Source organism: Fringilla coelebs (genome assembly GCF_963513975.1).
Source record: "Fringilla coelebs genome assembly, chromosome: 3".
Classification (NCBI taxonomy): Eukaryota; Metazoa; Chordata; class Aves; order Passeriformes; family Fringillidae; genus Fringilla; species Fringilla coelebs.
This window is the reverse complement of record NC_140030.1, coordinates 57,339,645-57,361,230: the sequence shown is the minus strand read 5'-3', so window position 1 is coordinate 57,361,230 and position 21,586 is coordinate 57,339,645.

The window sequence follows — 21,586 nt, the reverse complement described above, 5'->3', positions numbered from 1 at the left end:
AGTAGCTGCTATAGCTGCAACACAATTACAGAGGGAAGAAATCTAATTGTTAGGAGGGAGATCGACCTATTCACGGAATTCGCAAGAAATTACACTGCACATAAAATCTGATTTCTGGCTTAATGCTGCTTTAATCCATTTTTGTGTTACAAGACCATTAAGATGAAAAGTATTTGAGTTTTGAATGTGAAAGTCTTGAAAGGAATGGTGCCACCACTGTGCCCAATTTCCTCTCTTTTCTTGTGAAGAGGTTTGGTTTGGGTAGAGCTGCAGCCTGCTGATAACAAAGGGTGATGGATTAGCTTTGTCAAATAATGCATGTTTGTCAGCAGTCACTGGACACAGATTTTCATAATGCTTTTATTGTATTTCCCCTTTAAATTCACAAATAGATGTTTATTTCCATGAGATCTCATTGCAGTTGGAGGAGTGATAATTCCATACGCTTCATTCTCTCCATGGCAACTGTAAATGGGTCAGGCACGGGTGCAGCCTGGCACACAGCAGTGTGAAGGCAGATGCAGTAGTCTGCCCCCACAATGCCCTGCATTATCCTCACCTGGAGCTCTCATGGATGACACTTCCTAGGGCTGCAGCCAAGAATTATCATGGAAGAGGGCTTTTTCAGTGGTCACTAAACCTTTGCTTTGCTCAGTTGCAAAGTATAGCCATATTCAGCACGTTGGGGATGCAGGGAGAGCTCAGGATAGTGAACACAGAGAAGCAGCAGCAAGGAGGGGTGTCCTAGTGCTTTGGTGCTGGGGTACCTTGGCATTAGGCAACCCTGTTGGATCTTGCATTATGTGCTTTGTGAGGTTACTTGCCTTGCGCGTGGATGAGCAGTTACATGGTCTGAAGGTGGCATGATTCAGTGCTGCAGCTGAAATGGACAAGAGGAAACAAGAATCAGAAATGACCCAACTTTGCAATATTGCCAGAGTAATTCTAGACTGATTGTTGAGGGAGAAAGCCCAGACATGTTTAGCTATAAAATTAGAGTAGCAGTAGGCAGATGAGATGGAGACATCTATTAGAGTTTTGTAATAGGAACACTGAGAATTATTCCCAAAGCTGAAAGGCAATCTACATTTCTGAACATCTGCCTGTGCAAACTGGGATGGGTAACTCAAACCTGGTCTCTAGTCCCTGCAAATTTTGATACCATATCTTTTAATACTCACAGCAGTCTTGGTCATCGGGTGGTTTGAGGCTGTCTGAAGGACAAGTCATCGATTTAGCCACTTACTGTCTCCATTACAGACTGGGGTAAATATGGTGCATGGGTGGATGGAGAGGAGCTTTTGGATAGGTTTCTTGCTCAGATAATCTAGTTTGAGTATGCTAAAACCACACTGCAAATCCAACTGACAGATGGTGAATTAGGACAGTCAAGGTTTCACTTCAACACTGAACCAGAAGGGCAGTATGGGCACAACCTAGTGAACACAGAAACAGTGGGTTGTGAGGGTCAAATGCTTCTGGTGTCTAAATGGAGATGCTTTTGTTCTCAAGTCATTAAAAACTCAGCAGGCCAGTGGTTCTTTTGTCTGCAAATGTCTAAATGATCACTTAGCTCACCATGGCAGTTAATATTTTTTCTTGCCGAAATACATGTCATGACACAATTCTTAGATCATTTGCCCTCAGGACGTTCTTCATACTCTTTTTCAAACCTGTTAATTCAAAACCTCTTCTCTTGTGAGTCTCAAAATACACAAATGAACTTATCTGAGCCATACACACTCTTGTTTTACAGCAACATGCAGTGGTTAGAATTATTCATTGATTTAAGGACCATTATTTCAAATGCTTACAATTCCCTTTAGGTGTGCAGAACCTGAGACACATAGAAGCTGATTTTGGAGGAGAGCAAAGCAGTCACAGTTGCATCTACATCAGTGCAGGTGGCATGGGTAACAAACAGGAGGAACCAGAGGCCATCCTGCAGCAAGAAAGCCGTGACGTGGCTGCCATCAGGGAAATGTGCTGGGGTGACTGTCGTGACTGGAGTGCTGCAGAGGGTGGCTACAAGCTCTTCAAGGGGACAGGCAAGGAAGAAGAGGAAGTGGAGTGTCTCTGCAGCTCAGGGGGTGTTTTGACTGCACAAAGCTTGAGGATAGTGGTGGTAAGATTGAGTGCCTAGGGCTGAGAATCAGGGCAAAGGCTGGTAAACCAGGCATCCTGGTGGGAGTCTATTACAGACCAACCAGCCGGGATAAAGAGGCAGATGGAATATTCTGTAGGCAGCTGGCTGAGGCTTCACCATCACCAGACCTTGTTCTTGCGGGAGACTTTAACCTGCCATGTCTGCTGGAGACCCAACACAGTGGAAAGGTGTCATTCCAGGAGGTTCCTGGGCCATCTGGAAGATAACTTCCTGCCACAGCTGGTGAGGGAGCCTACAGGGGCAGGGTCCTGCTAGACCTGCTCTTCATGAACAGAGAAGGAATGGTGGGAGATGTGGTGGTCAGACGCTGCTTTGGGCAGAGTGCCCACAGAGCTGCAGGACCTCTTGGCTCTTGGTGGATTAAGGAAGCGGTCAAAAAAGCCTCTACCCTGGACTTATGGAAGGTGAACTCTGGCCTGTTCAGGGCACTGGTTCAGAGAGTCCCTTGGGAAACAGCTCTTAATAGTGAAGGGGTCCAGGAAGGCCAGGCATATCTTAAGAAGGAAATCTTAGTGGTGCAGAGGCAGCCTGTCCGTATGTGCTGAAAGAGAAGACATCAGGGAAGATTGGCCTGGTTAAACAGGGAGTTTTCACAGGAACTCAGGGGGAAAAAAGAGAGTTTTTGGCCTTTAGAAGAAAGAGCAGGCAACTCAGGAAGAGTACAAAGATGTTAGATCACAGAGAGAGAAAATGAGAAAGGCTAGAACTCAGATAGAAGACAACGTGGCCACTCTATGAAAGACAATAAAAATGTTTTTATAAATACCTTAACAACAAAAGGAGGGCCAAGGAAAATTTCCATCCTTTGTTGGATGCATTTGGGACATTGTTGCCATGGATGAGGAAAAGGCTGAAGTTCTTAATACCTTCCTTGTCTCAGTCTTTAACAGAAAGACCAGTTGTTCTCAGGGCAACTGGCCCCTGAGTGGGTAGGCAGAGATGGAGAGCAGAATGGAGGAGGTAGTCAGTGACCTGCTGGGCCACTTAGACTCTCAAAAGTCTATGGGGCTGGGTGAGATCCATTGAGGGTATTGAGGGAAGTGGTGGAAGAGCTTGCCAAGTCGCTCATCATTTATCAACAGTTGTGGCTGACCAGGGAGGTCCCAGATGACTGGAATCTGGTCAGTGTGACACCCATCCACAAGAAGGGCCAGAAGGAGCATCCAGGGAACTACAGGGCTGTCAGCCTGACCTTGGTAATGGGGAAGGTTATGGAACAGATTGAGTGCTCTCATGTAGGACTTACAGGACAACCAGGGGATCAACACAGCCAGGATGAGTTTAGGAAAGCAGGTCCTTCTTGACCAACCTGATCTTCTTTTATGACCAGGTGACTCATCTGGTGGATGAAAGAAAGGCTGTGGATGTTGTCTGCCTGGAATTCAGTACTGTCTCCCACAGCACTCTCCTGGAGAAGCTGGCAGCCCATGGCTTGGGGAGGTGCACTGTTTGCTGGGTTAAGAACTGGCTGGATGGGCAAGCCCAGAGAGTGGTGGTGAAAGGGGCTGCATCCAGTTGGTGGCTGATCACTAGTGTGGGCTCCCCAAGGGGCAGTATTGGGCCCAGCCTTGTTTAACATCTTTATTGATGATCTGGATAGGGGGATTGAGTGCATCCTCAGTAAGTGCACAGAGGAAAATTATCAGGTTAGTCTAGTTGATATGATAGTTTCCAAAGGTAAGTTTTACTTCATTCAGGATTGGTTTCTCTCCTCCATCTTTTAGAGACAGATTCCATAGCCTATACCTTGATAAGATAAACGTGGTGAGGTTCATAGGATTATTTAAGGAAAAAATTTGTATTGATGGGCAGGAGTGAATTCAAGGATGATATTGTTGCATCAGGTCTGTGGAATATGTTTCAGCTTATAGGGACTTTCTGGATTTTTTTTTTTTTTGCCCGGTATTATGAGCAATACTATAATATCAGAAGCTTTTTAAGCCTGGAACTTAGCTTCCTAATCCTTACCTTTGGAAATGATATTGTTTCTAGGAAGAAGGAGTGTAGTTTCCATCTAGAAGGAGTTTGCAGTGTATAATATGTATATCTGGGGAGTGCATGAAAACAGAAAACCTTCCTGTAGCTTCTCTACACTTGTTTTCATTCCACATAAAAGGCTTTGAAATAGATATCAAGAAAACACAATATCTATTGTCTGCTTGGGGAAATTTAACATAAAAGCATCTGTGAGAAGGAAATTACATAAAAGTGAGATGGCAGAAGTAATGGAGATTTAAATGAGAAGAAATCATTATGAGATAAGAAGATTGCTTATCTGGCTGTGTATTAGAATAGAGTTCATCTATGAGATTTCTGTTGGTGAATCTAGATAATGGAATGAACATCATTTTCTTGCCTTTGTAGCTGGTAATTTCTATCATTAGTGAGGGTATTGTTCATGTGTTTCTAAACATTATGCGTATCACAAATAATGCAAATACAGAATCCAGTAAACATGATTGATGTCAACGTTAAAAAAAATCAAAGTACATTTAAATCAGTTTAATGAATCACATATTGGGAAAAAAAGAAAGCATATTATCAGGTGAACTGGGAGTCAGAAAAGCAAATCTTCAACAATATTTTGTGGAAATTATCTATTCTGAGATGCACAACTTACCAGCTAAATAGACTGGACATACTAAGATACTATATGATTTTCTGGCAGTGCTGTGAACTGTACTGGAAAAGCTGACTATGGGGACAGTCTCTGATCCTGCAGATGCTTATGGATGGGTTTAACTTTAATCACTGATTTCTGTTGAAGTCAGGGCTAAGAACTACCTGCTTAACTAGCCCAAATTACATTGGCATTTGTGGGAGAGCTTTTCTTCAGTAAAATAAAATTTTTGTAGTGTGCATTAGTGGTCAATGGGAAAAAGAAAAAAAAATTGATGACTGACATTCCCTGGCATTATTTCCAGTGGACACATGTTGAGAGTTTGCTTTTTTTTGTTTGGTTGGTTTCTGCACTGCAAATGTTATCTCTGCTTTGATAGACCTGGAAGATGCTCCGTAGAGCTTTGTTAGTAGTCCAGTCTCAATGGAAAAGCATCATGTCAGTAGACAGCCTACCTGAGAGGGAATACGGGATAGCTACCCTGCCCTCAGAGCTGTTGTGGTTCCCTCTAGTCCTGGGGGTGCATGTTGGGGTGCTGGTTCTGACACCAATCGGTCTGGGAGGGGAGGTGCTTTTCCAAAGCTGAGCCTTTCTCTTGATTTCTCTTCCTATTAAAAAAAAAAAAAGGGAAGGGAGAATGGGCAGGGCATTCTCTGCCATAAACCCTTTGTTCTGAAATTCACTTTCTACTCTGTTTGGGAAGCACTACCCAAGGCAGCAGCAGTTGCTAACTTTCAGGGCAAGTTGCATGTCCCTGCTTGCTTTCCAAAACAGGACTTCACTCTCAGCTATCTTCCCTTCCCAATTTTAAGCTCCTTGCTTCCTTTTACACACCCTTAAGCAGCAGTTCACTCTCTGGCTTCTTCCTTCCCTTGTTTTTCTGTCTGCCAAAATGAGGAATCCAATCCTCTCCTTCTTTCTTAATTGCTCTTCTTTCACCTTAGGGGTAAAGATAATCTAGCCTTCCTTCCATCCTAATCCAATGATCCCTATCTCATTCTGCCAAGTTCTTGACATTTACATCATCATTAAAGGCGTGGTTGTGTTGGTTGCTATTGCTTCAATTCCCAGTTGCTCTGTGAGAAATGTGGGGGACTTATCCAGCAACTCCTGGGGAAACAACCGTGCAGCCAGTGGCAGGAGCTGCTGCTGCCACCCATCCCATATTCTCCATTAAGAGTTTTCAACACCACTTGTGGCATGCAGACCATGGATGGCAAACCTCAGATCTTGACATCTGTTATGTGGGACTACCAGGAATACTGAAGGACTGGAGCTTTAGGTGGGACAGGTACCTGCTGTGGAATGTTTGCATATGCTAAAAAGGAATATATGCTTGATTAGAGAGAGGGAAAGGAGGGTTTGTACTTAAGTTGCAGGAATGTGAACTGGGCATCCATAGTACTGTAGTTGTGCCTCACAATTTCCAGCATTATATTAACTTAAGTGTAAGAAGTACAGTTCTCCATTTAAAACTAACTGTCGGGGACAACAAAACCAAAAAAACCCCCCAACAAACCAAAAACCAGCTATTGCAGCCTTTTATAGGTACATGAGTCTGTAGCTTGAAATGATCACTTTCAGCATCAAGATTTACAATAGCTACCCTTCAAGCTTCATAATGCACTTTTTTCTTTTTTCCTTTCTGACATATTTGAAGAACATTGTTTCTAATGGATACCAACTAGCTGGCTTCTCATTCCAGAGGCAATTGCACCTTTAACTTACTGGTTTGAGAAAGACAAATGCACTGGAGAAAAACACCCCCAAGAAGAAAGTGTCTAGATGTTTAGCAGAGTCTCATTCCCATTTGAAAAACTCCATGTGCTTTGTGTTTAGGCCGTGCTTAGAATGGCTTGAGCAAACAGTCAGAGGACATTTACAAAATCAGTTCATGGATTGTGAGATCCCTGTTGACTCTGCTCCATTAGCACGCTGTTTACAGCCATTGCCTGTGCCTGCATGGAAAGTTTACTGCTAATGTGCTTCTCTGGTTCAGGAGGCACGCTTGTCTTATCAGTCAAGGTTTTATAAAGAAAGCAGTGTGTGCTGTGTAGGAACCTGATTGAAACCTGGGGCTCACTGTGCTCTGCGTGATGAGCTGCATTCAATGCAAAAGCTTTCTGATGCAGTAGTAAAACCTGTCCAAATAGCAGGAAACAAGATTTTTCAGATCAATCTCTGTAAAAACTCCATCAGTATGTGCTCACAGAACTATGCATAAAAACGTTGTGTCTGTGACTTGAATGTTTGTTTACAGCCATATTTCATAGGTAAGCAGTATTATTTTTAACAGCTTTGAAAGAAAGGTATTTTGGGAAAGGCTGGATGATCAGTTTTTCAAACTGGATGATCCAGGCACATTGGGTCAAGGTACAAGGCATTGAACTAGGTGCAAGTTAGTTGAAGCTCATCTTTTCTCTGTGCCATTGTTCTCTTGAAAGATGGAAGAGTCATCTCTTTCTACTCTTGGCTGTCTTTTTTCATGTTCATTAGCTTTGTTTACACTGTAACATCTTGGGACAGAGATTCAGGTCCAATCCATCAATATCACCTAAAATCTCAAATGACTTCCAGAGGGGCAGATCTTCTATTCATCCACCATATCTTTTTAGACTGAACGTGCAGGGAATCTAACGTAGATGACAGTCAGTAACAGCCAGTGTCCAAGTTTGCTGCAGGGGATAGTCAGTTGCCTTGTGTGGGCTCTCTAAAGTCATCTGTAACTTAAATGATTACCATGCCTAGAAGCATAAAACATTTACTTCTTAGAATATATTAGACTTTATTGCTGATTAAAGATCTTGGACAATATAAATATATTTATTCAAAAGACATCTGGGTGTAGACTTTGGCAAACAACTCTAGATGACCCTGTTTGAACAGAGGGTTTGGACAAGATCACTTCCAGAGTTCCCATTCAACTTTGATCAGCCTCTGAGTCTGTGAAATACAACAGTAAATAGAGAATAGAATGCAGAAGGGGAAAGCAAACCTGTAATATTGTGGTGGGATAGACAGAAGCACTTGCTGCTTTCTCCTGAAGTGTTGGCTTCAATGTAAATGAATAAACTTTTGGGGTTTATGCTGACTGAGCTGTGAAATGAGACAAAGCAGCAAATAGAGATGACTGCAGCCCATTTTGCCTTTAGGTGGAAAAGATGCACGCAGCAATTTGGGCCTTTAATGTATTGCACCTTGTGTATGCTGGTCCAGAAGTTGACTCCTTTAATCTCTACCATACACTTGTCCTTTATTTATGCCCTTTTTGAGTCTGATACTGAAACCCAAACAACCTTATTTTACTCTAGCAGTACACGTCTTATTGGGAGCTGTAAGAAAACAGGGCTTTTTGCAAGTTTTAGTCTGTGCATTAGTCTAGTATAAAAATTGATAGTACTTAACCATCACCATATAGAACAATTTCCACTCCTTTGGATTAACCTAGCCAGTTAATTTCCTTACTTAATTTTTATGCCTTCCAAATGCTTACAGCTACCTCAGTCTTAGAAGTTTTTTGGCCAAGTCAACCATACTTAATGATTTCATTCTTTATACATAAGTCAGACTCACATAGCTGTAAACCCCAGGAATCAGTTGGAGGAGGTGAAGGAAGACAATGTCATGCATTAACATTCCCAGCCCATGTGTGCTGACCTTGTTGGCAGATGGTCAAGAGAATAAATTTTTAATATATTTCTGTATAAAAACACTCCTGGTTGGTCAGGGCAGGAATGCTTCTTATCTCCTTTCAAAAATCTATATTGCCCAACAGTGAGGATAGTTCAGGGGCTGGAACACCAGAATTTACAAGCAAAGAATTTACAATGCCTAGATTTATATCTCTGTTTCATTTTCAACCACCTTTTTCGTATTACTGCTGGCAGACCACTCAGAGGTGCTGTACTCAGGTTTGCTCCTCAGTGTGCTGCAAGATCTGACTCCTTCAGGGCCACTCCACGCACTGTGTTGAAAGTGGAGCTTTCCCATGCTGTGTGCCAGGAGAAACAGCCTCCTGTGTAGAGGAAACAATGAGCAAAATACACTGGAAGGTTTTTTTCAGACCAACATAGAGGGTCTTGTCAGAAGTGGATACTTGCTTTACAGAATTCCTATCTGTTCCCACCTTTTCCCTGAAGCTGTCTCCTTGCTCAAATGTGGTACCAAACAATATGCATGAGTACCTGCTGGACCACATTGAAAATATCCAAGATGACAAAGAGAAGAATTCAGTACTTTGCACAACTGGGAGCAAAGACTCAAAGCCTTCCTTGCCCGGTGGGGTATCTTACCATGGATAAAGTCTCCTGCCACTTTGCTGGAAGGATATTGCTCTGCCCTTGATTGGTCTGCTCCTGGTGAGTTCATGAGGGACTGGCTTCCCTCCATCAGTTCACCTGGCAGATGGGGATAACAGTGCTCTGCTGTCTCTTAGGGGTGCCATAAGGATAAATCAATTAAAAGATTTTGCAGCGCTCAGAGATGTGTAATGGGGGCTGTGGAAGAAGTTAGGATCAGTGAACTGGCTGCAGAACAATAGAAGGTCTCCTCCTGTTTAAGAGCTGCAACACTGATGCTGTCTTGAAAGGAGTATCTACCTCTTCCTAACAGAAATATCAAAATAACTTCCATTTTTGGAAAAAATTGCATTTCTGCCTAGCTGAAACTGCATGTCTGTTTCCTTTTTTAAATGGCAAACTAATGTTCAAAGGCTGGGATTTTAAAACTTTAATTTCCCTCTTTTTGGGGATGCACAAAGAGACATCTGAACTGGTCAATATTTGAAAAAAAAAAATCTGATGTTGTGTTTTTCCACACTGATAATTCCCCATGTTCTAAGGGAATAATCTGAAGTGTTGATTGTTTATTTGATGCCACCTGACAAATTAGTAAGAGCCTGTTTAAGAGCTTTGGCTTGTGTATTTCAGCTTCACATCTTAACAACTTGTGTGAGGAGAACTACAATCCTCAGAAGATTTACCAAGAGGCTTGTAGTCAGTCTGTTTTATACAGTGCTGCTATTAACAAGCAGTCAATTTTTACTGTGCCATAGTTGTATGTGTAGTAAAATGTGGTAACAGTTAAAATCCTTTCTTGTCTCCAGGATGGTAACTTTGATTTCCTATTATTCTCTTTCAGTTTTAAATCAACACCTGAGAACAGGAATTAAACAAATAATAAAAGATTAACAGGGCAAAGTACATAGTTGGGTAAACTTGCAATTTTTCCATAAGATCAAAACCTGGACTTCTTTTTTTTTCCCTGTTGTAACCTAAAATAAATGTGGAATGATGAAGCCCTCCTTGTCTTTCCCCTTGTGCCCTTGATTTAGTCTAATTCTCAGGGCATCAAACACCTGTGTTTGTCCTCTGTCACTCACTGGTAGGGGTTGGATTCAAATCTGCAGGCTTTCTCTGTTTGAGAACACAATGTTTTCTTCCCCAAATTTGTCAAGCTTATGAAAGTATCTATTTATTCTGATGTCATATGTTGAAGTAGATGAATGATGAACATCACTTCTGTCTTTTCAGATTAATGAGCAATTACACAGACATAATTAACGTGCTGTACATTTGTTCTGTTTCTCCTGTAGTGCCCAAGCATAGCATGGCTTTCATTTACTGACTTGCTGTTGCTAGAGCCCTAGGTAGTGTACTTTCCATGGTACAAGTCAAATTCAATTCAGCTTGTTCTTTTTAGCCCTGAGGGGATGTCTTCAAACACTTCTAATTCTCTTTCTGGTTCTTTCAACAGCATGCCTAACAAGCAGAGCTCATTTGCCTTAAGAGTGCTTAATATGGCTGTGTGGTTTTACTTTGGCCAGCATAGTGCCCATCAGGTTTTAATGTTCACCTTGAGAAGAAGAAATTGTCTCTTCAGATATTTGCAACAAATATTATACTGGCATAAGGTGAAATGAGAAGTGTTCTCAATTTTTGTCCTTCAATGCCTTGGGAGGTAACTTGCTCTCAAGTAGAAAGCTCCTTGCTTTATACAAATTGCAGTGCCTCTGTATTTTAGCAGCATAAGCTGCTCCTAAAACTAAAATGCAGTCCTGAAAAAGTGAAATGCAAAGTGAAATAAGTGAAGCTGATCATCTGAGATAACTTTTTGTAGCACTATGCAAGGGAAACAGACAGAGGAAGAAAAATTGATAGAGATCTCGTAGTTAAGGCTCTTCCCTATGATCCAAAATCAAGTCAAGAAGCCTGAAAACTTGGGACCTTGTGGGTGAGCTAGTGCTGGTTATGGCAAAATGCTCAAGAAGCCGAGATGTTGGAACCTTTGATAAGATGCCCCAAAGGAAAAGTGGCAGGACAAATTCTGGACAAGCTCCTGTCTTTCACTACAATTGGCCTAAAATGTCTTGGTTTTGACTGGTCAACCGGCTCCAATAAAAATCTATTTTGTTGGGAAATTCCCCAGCAAGTGCAATAATATCCACACTGAATTACTGACATGATAGCATGTGAATGAGTAATAGTTTATTGCTCAAGTGGATAGAAGGACTGAGAACATCTAGAAAAGGCTGCACTGGACTTTGTCATTCACTGGACACGTGGCCTGAAGAGTGCCAGTGTTGTTATTAAAGACTTGCTGATGCCATTAAATGCAGATGAACAGTTTTGCCTGAATATCTTCACAGTCCTTCCTGCTGCTTTTTGTTTCTTTCTATTTGCCCTGATTTTGCCAGACAGAATAGGTTTTGCCCATGAATTCATCTGCTTCTCTGTTTGGTCACTGCCTGAACTCATCTCCTGTGACAGCATCATATTCCTCATTTCTGTTGTCACATACTGGGATTGGAGAATCTTTTATTTGGCCTTTATGGATCACAGAGGTGGAAGAACACTGCAGTCCCCTTGCAGAACCTGCTTTCTAACTGAAGTGACATTTTCTCTTCTGGCTAGCTCTGGAGCCCATGGAAATAAGTCCCAACTGGGGTACCAGTCACATTGGTAGCTGTAGTCATTGTTACAAATCCTGTCAGTTAATAATGTGAGGGGCTAAACAAGTCTCACCTGTCTGTGCATAAACATCCTTCACAATATGGTGAGCCAGGTGGGGAGAAGTCAGACAACAGGCAGGCAGGACTAACCCTGCAAGAAATACCCTGAAAATTATGGTAGCAGGGGTATAAAGCTAAATGGGGGTCCTCAGGATCAGGAATGAAAGGAGAGAATATGGGCTTTTTTCTGACAAAGTTGAAAAGAATTTATGTACATGAAACAAACTTGATTTTCATGCTTCTACGTATAGCTATTTTATATGTAATATGGATTTGTAGGTAGGAGAGGTTCCTGCTCAAACATTACAGGTACTGTGTAGTCCATCTGTTAAACAGAAGGATATTCAAAGGATTTAATATGTAGTTTATTTATTTCTAGTTTCTATTTCTAGTTTCTTCTTTCCCTAACAAGAAATAAATAAGAGGTATTGTTTTAAGAATTACAAAGATAATATAAGCAGCCTTTCTCATAATATTTCAATTTTTGTAGTAAAGCCCCAGGGACTTGCAGAGTCCTGTATGACATGCTAAGAAGCTCCTTAGCTCCTATGTGGCAGTGACATGGAGCTGCCTAAGGAACTCTCCAGCAAGCTAGCTGTGTAAAAAGCCTAAGAGAATAATATAATACAGGATAAGTCAGCTTATGGCAACTTTTTTTTTTTTTCCCTCCTGGTATCTCTTCTGGGCTTCCAAGAGATTGACAAGAAAGCATGAACTTAAAGCCTGACTAGATCTATATCTTTCGAAGGAGCACATGGACACAGCTTTGCCTCCTCTTTCCTTTTCACCAAATGGGTTTGGGAAACGTTCAGGGATGCTGCAGTTTAGAACAAAAGACTCCATTATTTCAGACCTATAATGTGATTTTCAGTTGTGTAACTCTGAAAAAGGAGAGCTTTTAGGGTATTTCACAAGGTAGGAGCTGTGTTACCACATCTGTAGAACAATGGGTGATTTGGAAGTCACTAGTATGAAAGAACCTAGAGTTTTTAACTCACCTCTTGAGCCACACAACATATGGTAGTCAGAAGACCTTAAGAGGTTAAGAGCTGCTCAAATCACATAGTCACTGCTCAGTAGCCCTGGAGTGCACTACCTGTAAATACTTTGGAGTTTGTAGGCATGTCAAGAAGGCGAAGGGGATGAAATGTACTTCTGCCTCCGGAAGGGGAATTCATGTAATAGCATTCATTCCTTTTATAGATAATACTGCTATTTAGGAAGTCCTAAAGTACATGATGTCTTTGCTGATTAAATTTCCTGTGTAAGCAAAATGTTCATAAAGTTACATAGATGCATTTTTCTTACCTCTTTGCCCGCAGCAGCTGTCAAGGTTTCTGGAGCACTGTGACCCTTGCTTTGCCTCCATTTCTTGGTGAGAAAAGAGTGGAGGCAGAGCAGAAAAACTGGGAGAGAAGAAGTGATGCTGTTACACTAAATCCTTCTTTCTGTCTATCTAACTCAAATCCTTTATTCCATCTATGTAATTCATACATCCTTCCCACATCTTTTAAATGGTCTAGGCTCCCTATGGCCTGATAGTTCCCACCTGAGGTTGTTAAATACAATCTTGATGAACTAAGTGGCTGAAGTAATTTCCGTTTTTATCCCTTGTGAGCTGAGCTGAAAAATCAAGACCACCTGTTCCAGTGGGCTTGAGTTTCTTAGAGAGCTCCTTCCCTCCCTCTTATGCCACAAATTCTCTTTTTCCACATTCTGGGACTGCTTTCACATAATGTTACTTTTCACTGTATTGGTGAGTCACCTGTCAAGTTATGAGACAGATGTTTGCCAGAGGGTGTCAGACAACCATCCTCCACATCACCTTCTGCAAGCAGTTTAACAGAAAAAATTGTGGTGGGGAGCATTGTGGGGATGTCCTGTAAGGGAAAAATTAGGGGGTATTTTTGCTGCCCCTGGACTGGTTAATATGACTTTTGTATCCCTTTTTTGTAGAGCAGAACCTTGCCCTGAGTTTTCAGCCAATTTAAAGAGTGAGTCAAAGCAAGAGGAGTCTGTTTCAAAGGTTCCATATTAACTATTATGAGTCATAGTAAAAATGAATTTAGGAGTAGTTATTTTGCCTAAGTAATGATGTCCAGTATGATCAGTAGGTACCCTCTTGCTGACCTTCTAAAGGTAAAACTTCTTCAAGATTAGAACCAAAAAAATGTCCCAAGACACTTCTGCTTTTCTTGCATTTGTTTATTGTAGTTCTTCTCCAGTTTCCTTTTCTACAAACAGCCTTTGAGTGCAAAGGACCAAACTGGGAATCAAATTAGAGGAAAGAAACAAAAGATTTTTAAAGCAAATGGTGTCAGCTCGGCTGTGGAATGTATACAAAATCAAAGTTTTGCTGTGTATGGTTTTGCAATACAATTTCCTCTTAACAGATGGATCATTTTCCTGCTGTTTATAGAGAGTCAATGTCCTCAGGGCTGAACCCCTTAAAGGATCTAGTGCACTTAGATAGGAGAGCTTAAAACATCCTGTGCAGGGTTTAAAAAGTCAAGACCAATAGCACCAGGGAACTTTCAATCTGGAAATTAAGAAAGGGAAAAAAAGATATATGAGGAGAGGAGACACTTAAAAGACTCTAAAATTCCCTCAGTTTTTACAAGTATCCTGTAATTATTATGTTGCTTTTTTGAGTCACGTAACTGAGGCTAAACTGAATCTGCTGCATGGCTCAAGGGGCAGCTGGGAGTAACAAGCTCAGCACACTCTGACCTTTTATTCTGAGTGAAGGGTAGAGATACAAACTGTGCTGCAAGCCCTTTGGCCCAGGAGTCAGAAAAACCTGCTCCTTTATTTGGCCTCTTCACAAATCAGCAGCAGCCCCCTTTCAGACAGTGTATGATGGAAGGGTCAATCACCTCGTCTTCAGTCTAAGATTTTCTCTGTAGTGCCATTTGTCTCATTTTTGACAGCCATCAGCAAGTTTTGCTCAGTGTATGTGGGACATTGCTGCAGACAATTTACAAACATCAGGGGAAAGAAGGGAGTTGGTGGTGGTTTTGAATTCACAAAGGTTCTTCATTTTTTGCTGTTTATAATGAGTAGCTGAAAAACAAAATGAGTGTTTTGTTTCCTGATGTGCACAAATATTTATTCAAAATAACTTAAATTGTTTACTGAAGTTTCTCCATTTGAACATTTCTTTTTTAGGCATCATGTGAAAGCTCTTATTTCTTCCGTGATGGATATTTGTCATCAGCTCATGTGAATGTTTTGACAAATCAAAGATTGGATTGTTCTCTTTTGCTTGCTTGGATTGTGAAATAGGAATATCCATAACATGACAGGGCATGAAAGAGCCTGAAATGAATTAAAGCTGTACTTTAATGAATGGGCTTTTAATTTAGCGGGTTCCTCAGAAACAAGTGTGGTAAATCCACTTTCGGTAAATCCGCAGGATGGTTGACACATACATTCTGTATGGGTGGGTACTGGCAGACAAGAGCTGATGATTCATCATTCCAGATGGACTGTTTTTCAGCAGATGAGTGCTCTAGCTATCAGATTTCAATTGGGAGAACTGCTCTGGTGTAGAGCCAGTAAAATGTGATTATCTCAGCTCAAAACCTGGACAGATGAAAACATTCTCAAGCTGGATACTTGAAATCATCCAACCAACAAGTATCTCTCAGTCTCCACTGTAAAGTAAGCAGGTTTCTGCCTGCTAAATTTTTTGCTCAGTTGGGCTGAATGGAATTAAGTCAATGGATATTCCATGATGAGCATGGAAGGACTGAGCAGGCATATACAAGTGAAATGTGATAATACTTAGTGCTTCATTCAAAGCTGTGTGTTAAATCAGATGCCCCTCTTGGCGTATGTTGCACCTGAGTGTTTTTTAAATTTTAAACCATAAACAAAGATAACACCTACCATCCATTCTTAAGAAAAAAATAGAGAGATCTGTATCCAAAAGTGTGCATGATGAAAAATGTGACTGTGCATCTGTATTAAGTATTTAAAAACATTGAATTTTGCCACAACAACTGTGCCAAAAGATATGGGTCTTTAGAAAGCAAGACCTATGAGGGAACACAGGAAATAAATTGGATTATTTTGCTTCCCTGACCTTTTCAGGAAGTACAGGTTAAATGTACTGTGTGTTCCTTAAGGGTTTAGTAACCCACTAACAGAACCTGATGTACCTCTAACCGTCTGATGTCTCATTATGATGCAGGCTTGCATCACTTTTTGCTTTCAGATGTGTCTCAGAGAGTACCACCATGTCCATGTGCCAATTTGCATGGGAAGAGTTCATGGCAACTGACATTCTTTGTGTGCTCCCATTCAGAGAGCACTTCAGAGAATACTGGAGCTGAGCCCTGTAATCACAACCCTAAACAAACACCTGGGAGTCCTGATTGCCAACAGTTCCCTCAGAAAGCTAGTCTGGAGAAATGCTCTTGTGGGATATGTGACAAGAGCATACCTAAGGACATTTGTGCCCTTTTCCTGCAGCAACCTTTTGGTGTTGAAGGTGCTAGCATGATTTTTAGTCCTTGGTGATCCCTTTGTGTTAGATTTTGTATTAACCTGCTGTTAGGCTTCTAGTTCCAGCTGCAGACACTGACTCATCACTGTAGAAATGCCTTCTACTGCTCAGTGAGGCAATGTACTGTGAACAAACTTACCGTCATCAATCAAAACTATTTCACAAACTTGTTCCTGGCTTTTGTTGACCCTATGGTTTTGAGCTAAGAATGCAAAACGCAAACTCTGTAGCTCAGGACTGGAAGTTTGGATAGGACAAGAGGCACCGTTTCTCTGCACTCAAGTGTGAGAATATGATTGCAGCCAGGTCTCTGGTGTGACGACTTCGTGAGGTAAAAATGTAAAATCCTTGAATGCATAAGCATAAGCTCTGCAGATGTTGTAGCCTAATTTAACAGCTGGTTGATTGCTTCCAGGACAAGAAGATGTGAACACAGCAGTAAACAACTTTTCTTATATTTTTTATGAGGAGCTAAGATTTTTCACCCTAACTTATTGGCACAGCTCTTGCTGGCCATAATAACAGCAGTACCTAATGCTACTGTAGGTTTACCATGCATTGAAAGACACCAGCCAGTGTATTACTGTTGGTGACTCAGTGACATGGTTACTGTGCAGTGAACAAATGCCTGGAACTGGTGCCTCTACCATGGAGACATTCCCAGCTGTGTTAAGTCACTACTAGAACACTGTTGAATATGATGATATTTAAGGCATGCAGGATACAGAACTCAGCAAGGGGTTAACATGGAAATTAGATGCCAGGGTAGATATGATAAGGCACTTTATCACATTTAGCAAGACTGTCCATTCTAGTCTGACCATGATGTACACTGGCACCAAACTGGAGGTTATTGACCTGACCTTGTTTGCATCTGACGTTGCTGCTTTTGAAAGCAAATGAGTTCTGGTGCTACGAGCTTATAGGGCTGCCAGTTTCTCAGCAGATTAGCACTGGCTGACCTTCTTTTTCAGACTAGCTTGTGCAAGCACTCCCCTAAGGATTCCCATAGATCACATAAGGGGAATGAAATGGACTGATGGAAGTAGCAAATATTGAAATCTAGCACTGGTCCCTCTGGTTGAGCAGGATGTGATGAGTATTTGCATGTGCACTATGCAGGCAAGTACCTGCTTCTTCTCAGTCTAGGAGAGAGGAAGGCTTATGTAGAAGGGCTCTGTGGCACAGGGCATTTGGGAGCACACATCTGACTCCCTTAACTTTAAATTCCAGATGCCTGGATCTTGCCAAACAGTCTTTCCCCCTAAGCTATGGCCTGTAGGGATGCTAGGAACTATGCAAAGACACTTTGCTCCGTAACCGCATGCGGCAGTTCCAGTTCCCTTCCTGCCATGTGTCTGTGACTGCTGCAGCCAGTGGCAGGCAGGGAAGGTGAAAACTTGGCTCTTTTCTACAGCCATTGTCAACCCATTGCCTGCTGAGCTGAGCAGTCCTGGAAGCCTGAACTGCGCTGATCTTGAAATAAAGATTTCTGCTTAGAAACAAAGCCAAATGGGCTTTAGTTTTTCTAAGACCTTGATCTGCTTTACACCTGATGTAATAGGGGTAACCTTACATAAGCAAGGCATCACTGATTGTAATTGGAAGGCAAACAATGTTGAAAACGCCTTCTTGTAATCTGTGAAAATCTGGGGTGGTTTACTTGGGGTCACTATGGACTGGCTGCTTTGGTTAAATTGCTAGGTGATCCTAATTGAACCCCAAACTTCCTGAAGTGCTGTAATTCTTCTTAGGCTATGCATATTTTTCTAAACTGTTTGGGAAGTGCTACATGTGTCTGTTCTCATGTGCTCTTTCTTCCTCTCTTTACTTTTTTCCCCTACCCCACCCTCTTTCTTCCTTCCTGTTGAAAAAATGACACCTTCTGTTTTGCAAAATGGGCAGAATTTTAGCAAAATTTAATATGATATAAAATTTTGGCTGTCTAAATATGTGCTTTCCTGTGCTGCCTGGTTCAGGAGAAAAAATTACCTCCACCTTTTTTCTCCCTGCTATCTCTTGCCCATAAACTATTAATACAAGACAATATATTCCTAACAGTTAAGAAACCTCTTTATTTCTCACATCCACAAGCAGTGTCCTTTCCTCACCCCCCATCCTCCCCTGTACCTAAACAAAGCACAGGCCAGCAGGACCAGAATGTGTGAATTCCACTGGCTCCCTCCTCAGCCATTCACCCCCATCCCTCCCACCAGGAGGTGAACACCATCCACACATCACTGGAGACAAGAAGAATATAAAACAATCTGTTTTCAAATTTTCAAAATATTTCCCAACTTCCATTGCAGGCTGTTGTCTCCACACCGTAAATTTGTGCCAAGAACTCCCCAACAGCATTCTCCTCTGCCTTCCCAAATCACTCAGAGAACAAACAAACCTTTCCCTGAGTCATTGATTTTTGCAAGAGAGCATTTTTATTTATTAAAAATGAAGGGAGACTGGCTAGGATGCACAGTTTGCAGCTCACAGCTCTTCAGTGAAAGCCATAAGTATGATCTTTGACAGCACAGAGATGCTTTCCCTTCTGTGTACTTCCACCTGTTGTCAGGATTTTTCCCTGCCCAGAGCGGTCAGAGTACAGCCATGCTGGGGAGGAAACAACTGTCTGCCAGTTTTCCAGCCTCTCCAAGCCCACAAGGCCCTCTTGCTCCATCTATAACTGTTTTTTACGGCCTGAATGAAAAGCTTTTGAGGTAACAGTGTACACAGGAAAATATTTTTATCTGTTCTGCAGTAAGCTATTCTGAATGGCTCAGCCTAGTTGGGAATGTATTAAATTAGTACTGGAACAATTTAGCAGGCACTAGAATTAATTAGGAGGATTTTTTTCTTTTTTTAGAATTTTAAAAATTAAGTTATCTAGCACCTAATCATTAAGTTGGACCTTGGAAATGTTCAGTACACATCATTAGAAGTACTTAAAATGATTTCAGTAAGGGCTAATATCTGTCTGCGAGGTCCTAAACTCTTGAGGTTGCACACTTCTGATAGAACTAAAAGTTGCCGTGGTCTGTATGAGTGCATTTTTACTGGGACATGACTACATTTTGAGCAGGCTTATTCCTTCATTGCCTTCATTTATTTCCCCACTGTTCTAGTAGTGTGGTACATTTGTATTTCTATTTTATCATCTGGTTCAACTGACCATGGCTTTCTACTTTTTTAAAGTGTCATTGGAGGAGAAGTCCTACCATTTGGTGCTTGTGTTTCAGCCCTCCCACTCTTCACTGAGCTGTCCCAATACAGAATGCACGATCTAGTGATTAAAGCATGGAAAGAAGCTTAAAAGAGTGGTTCTGTTTCTCAATAGGACATCAGCAGCTGTCACGTAAAACAAGCAAACATATTTTCAGTTCCTTGAGCCATGATGTAAAAGAGTCCACCTGCACTGGGATGTGATTCAGTCCACAGGTGCACAACATCAAGCAATTAGAGTGAGCTTCCTTTCATTCCATTCAAAAGCTTGTGTACCTGAAAGATTGTCTTTTGATCTTTCTGATCTTTTGTCCCTATCTGTATCACCTGGCTTAAAATATAAAGAGGTCAGTATCCTTTCTGAGGTGTGGAGAGCTGGTATTTTCCACTGGTCTGAAATCATCTACCTGGTTTCAGGCATCTATCTGGTGCCTGAAACCTGAAAACCTGTATCAATGTGTCCTAAATTTGGCACCCAGATTACAAGGCATCCAAGGTAAATGGCATCTGATAATTCTGACAGTTGGTCCAATTGCCTAACAGAAATAGACTGCCACAAACCTTAATCTTTCATCCTTACAAGAATATGTCAGGGTGCCTGTATAGCTGATGTATTGATATGGAACATCACCCCTATTGCTGTGGAATAGCTGTTTAGCAAAATTGTCTATTACAAAATTAAACCTCTGAGCTTTGTGTATTTGTTTGTTGGCTGGCTGTTTGCTTGATCCAGCTAGAAGCAGAGCAGTATTTCTGCCTGCTTTGGATAGAGCTTGGGGGAAAGGCTGATGGAGCCTGAATCTGCATCTGCACTGACAAGATCTAGTTTGAGCTGGAAATATTTCTTCATCCTGAAGTTCTCTGTTGCTGCTCATGGCATGTGTTTCACTCCAGTAAGGCCTGTTTCTGATGTTCATTAACAAGCAAATTTCACTGTGACTATCTGCAAAGGTGTGAGAAGAGTGATAGGAAATGCTGTCATTTTACCTCAGGGAACTGAAGACCACCAAGCAGGCTAGTGAGACAAGACATGGCAGGAGAAGCAGAACATGTTTTTGATAACTCCTGGGTGTGTGATCAAGGACTGGATCTGTTCACCATCTCTGCACAACTTGAAATCTATCCCAGTCTCTGGGGATGCAGAGCATCAAGTACACTGGAGACAAGTTGCAGACCCGAATCCGCCTGTTTAGGCAGCTGGATGTACCAGAGGCAGGTCCAGGACTCACCACAGGTCTCCCAGAAGGCATGGCTCTCATTTCCAGATGTAATTTGCTTTCTTGGGCTCAGGGGATGCTGCCATCTGTTAAGTGTTTGAACTCAGGCTGTGAGTTGTAGGTGCATGACTTGGGAAGATTTGGGTCAAACTAAGCTTGAAATGTGGGCAAAAAGCCCACATGCTCCTCAGTCTTTATGTCTGTACTTGAATCTGTTCCCATTTCCACTTACCAGTGTGTGATGGCCTTTCAGCAGCATTCCCCTCAGATTTCTCCCTCACTATGAGCTAAACCAGGGTTGTTGGCTCTCTGGGCCATGAAGGCAATTCCTTTTGAGGCAGTATACTGCTAAACCTGCTCAATAGCTCTCAAGAGGGGTGTGAAGACTGTTTTTACAGCTGAATATGGTGCATGGGCTGAAATGCAAGCCTTTCATCTTAGAGGTTCCCTACCATATGTTTTTGTTATGAGGAACAAGGTCAAGTCTTCTAAAGTTTAGTGCTCCGTAGCTAACAGTTTGCATAGGGCTTTAGACAAACACAGGAATCTGCGTTATTATAAAAACAGAGCCCGTACTTTTATATAATGAGCTAAAGTAAATGTATTGCAGCCTAACAGCTGATTTGGAAAGTCCTTTTCACAGTTTCTGTAGTCACAAAGCCCAAACCCCAGGAATAGGAAGACTTTTTGAATAAACTAAACAGCTCTAACTGTGGTGGACAATTTCATGCAGATGATGAACTGACTGTTTAGAGTAGTTCCTGTTTTGCAGGAATACTTGCTTCTCTGTTTTCTATTTCCTTCAAGCAAACTGCCTGTGTGGAGCTGGGACAGTCCTGTCAGGGAG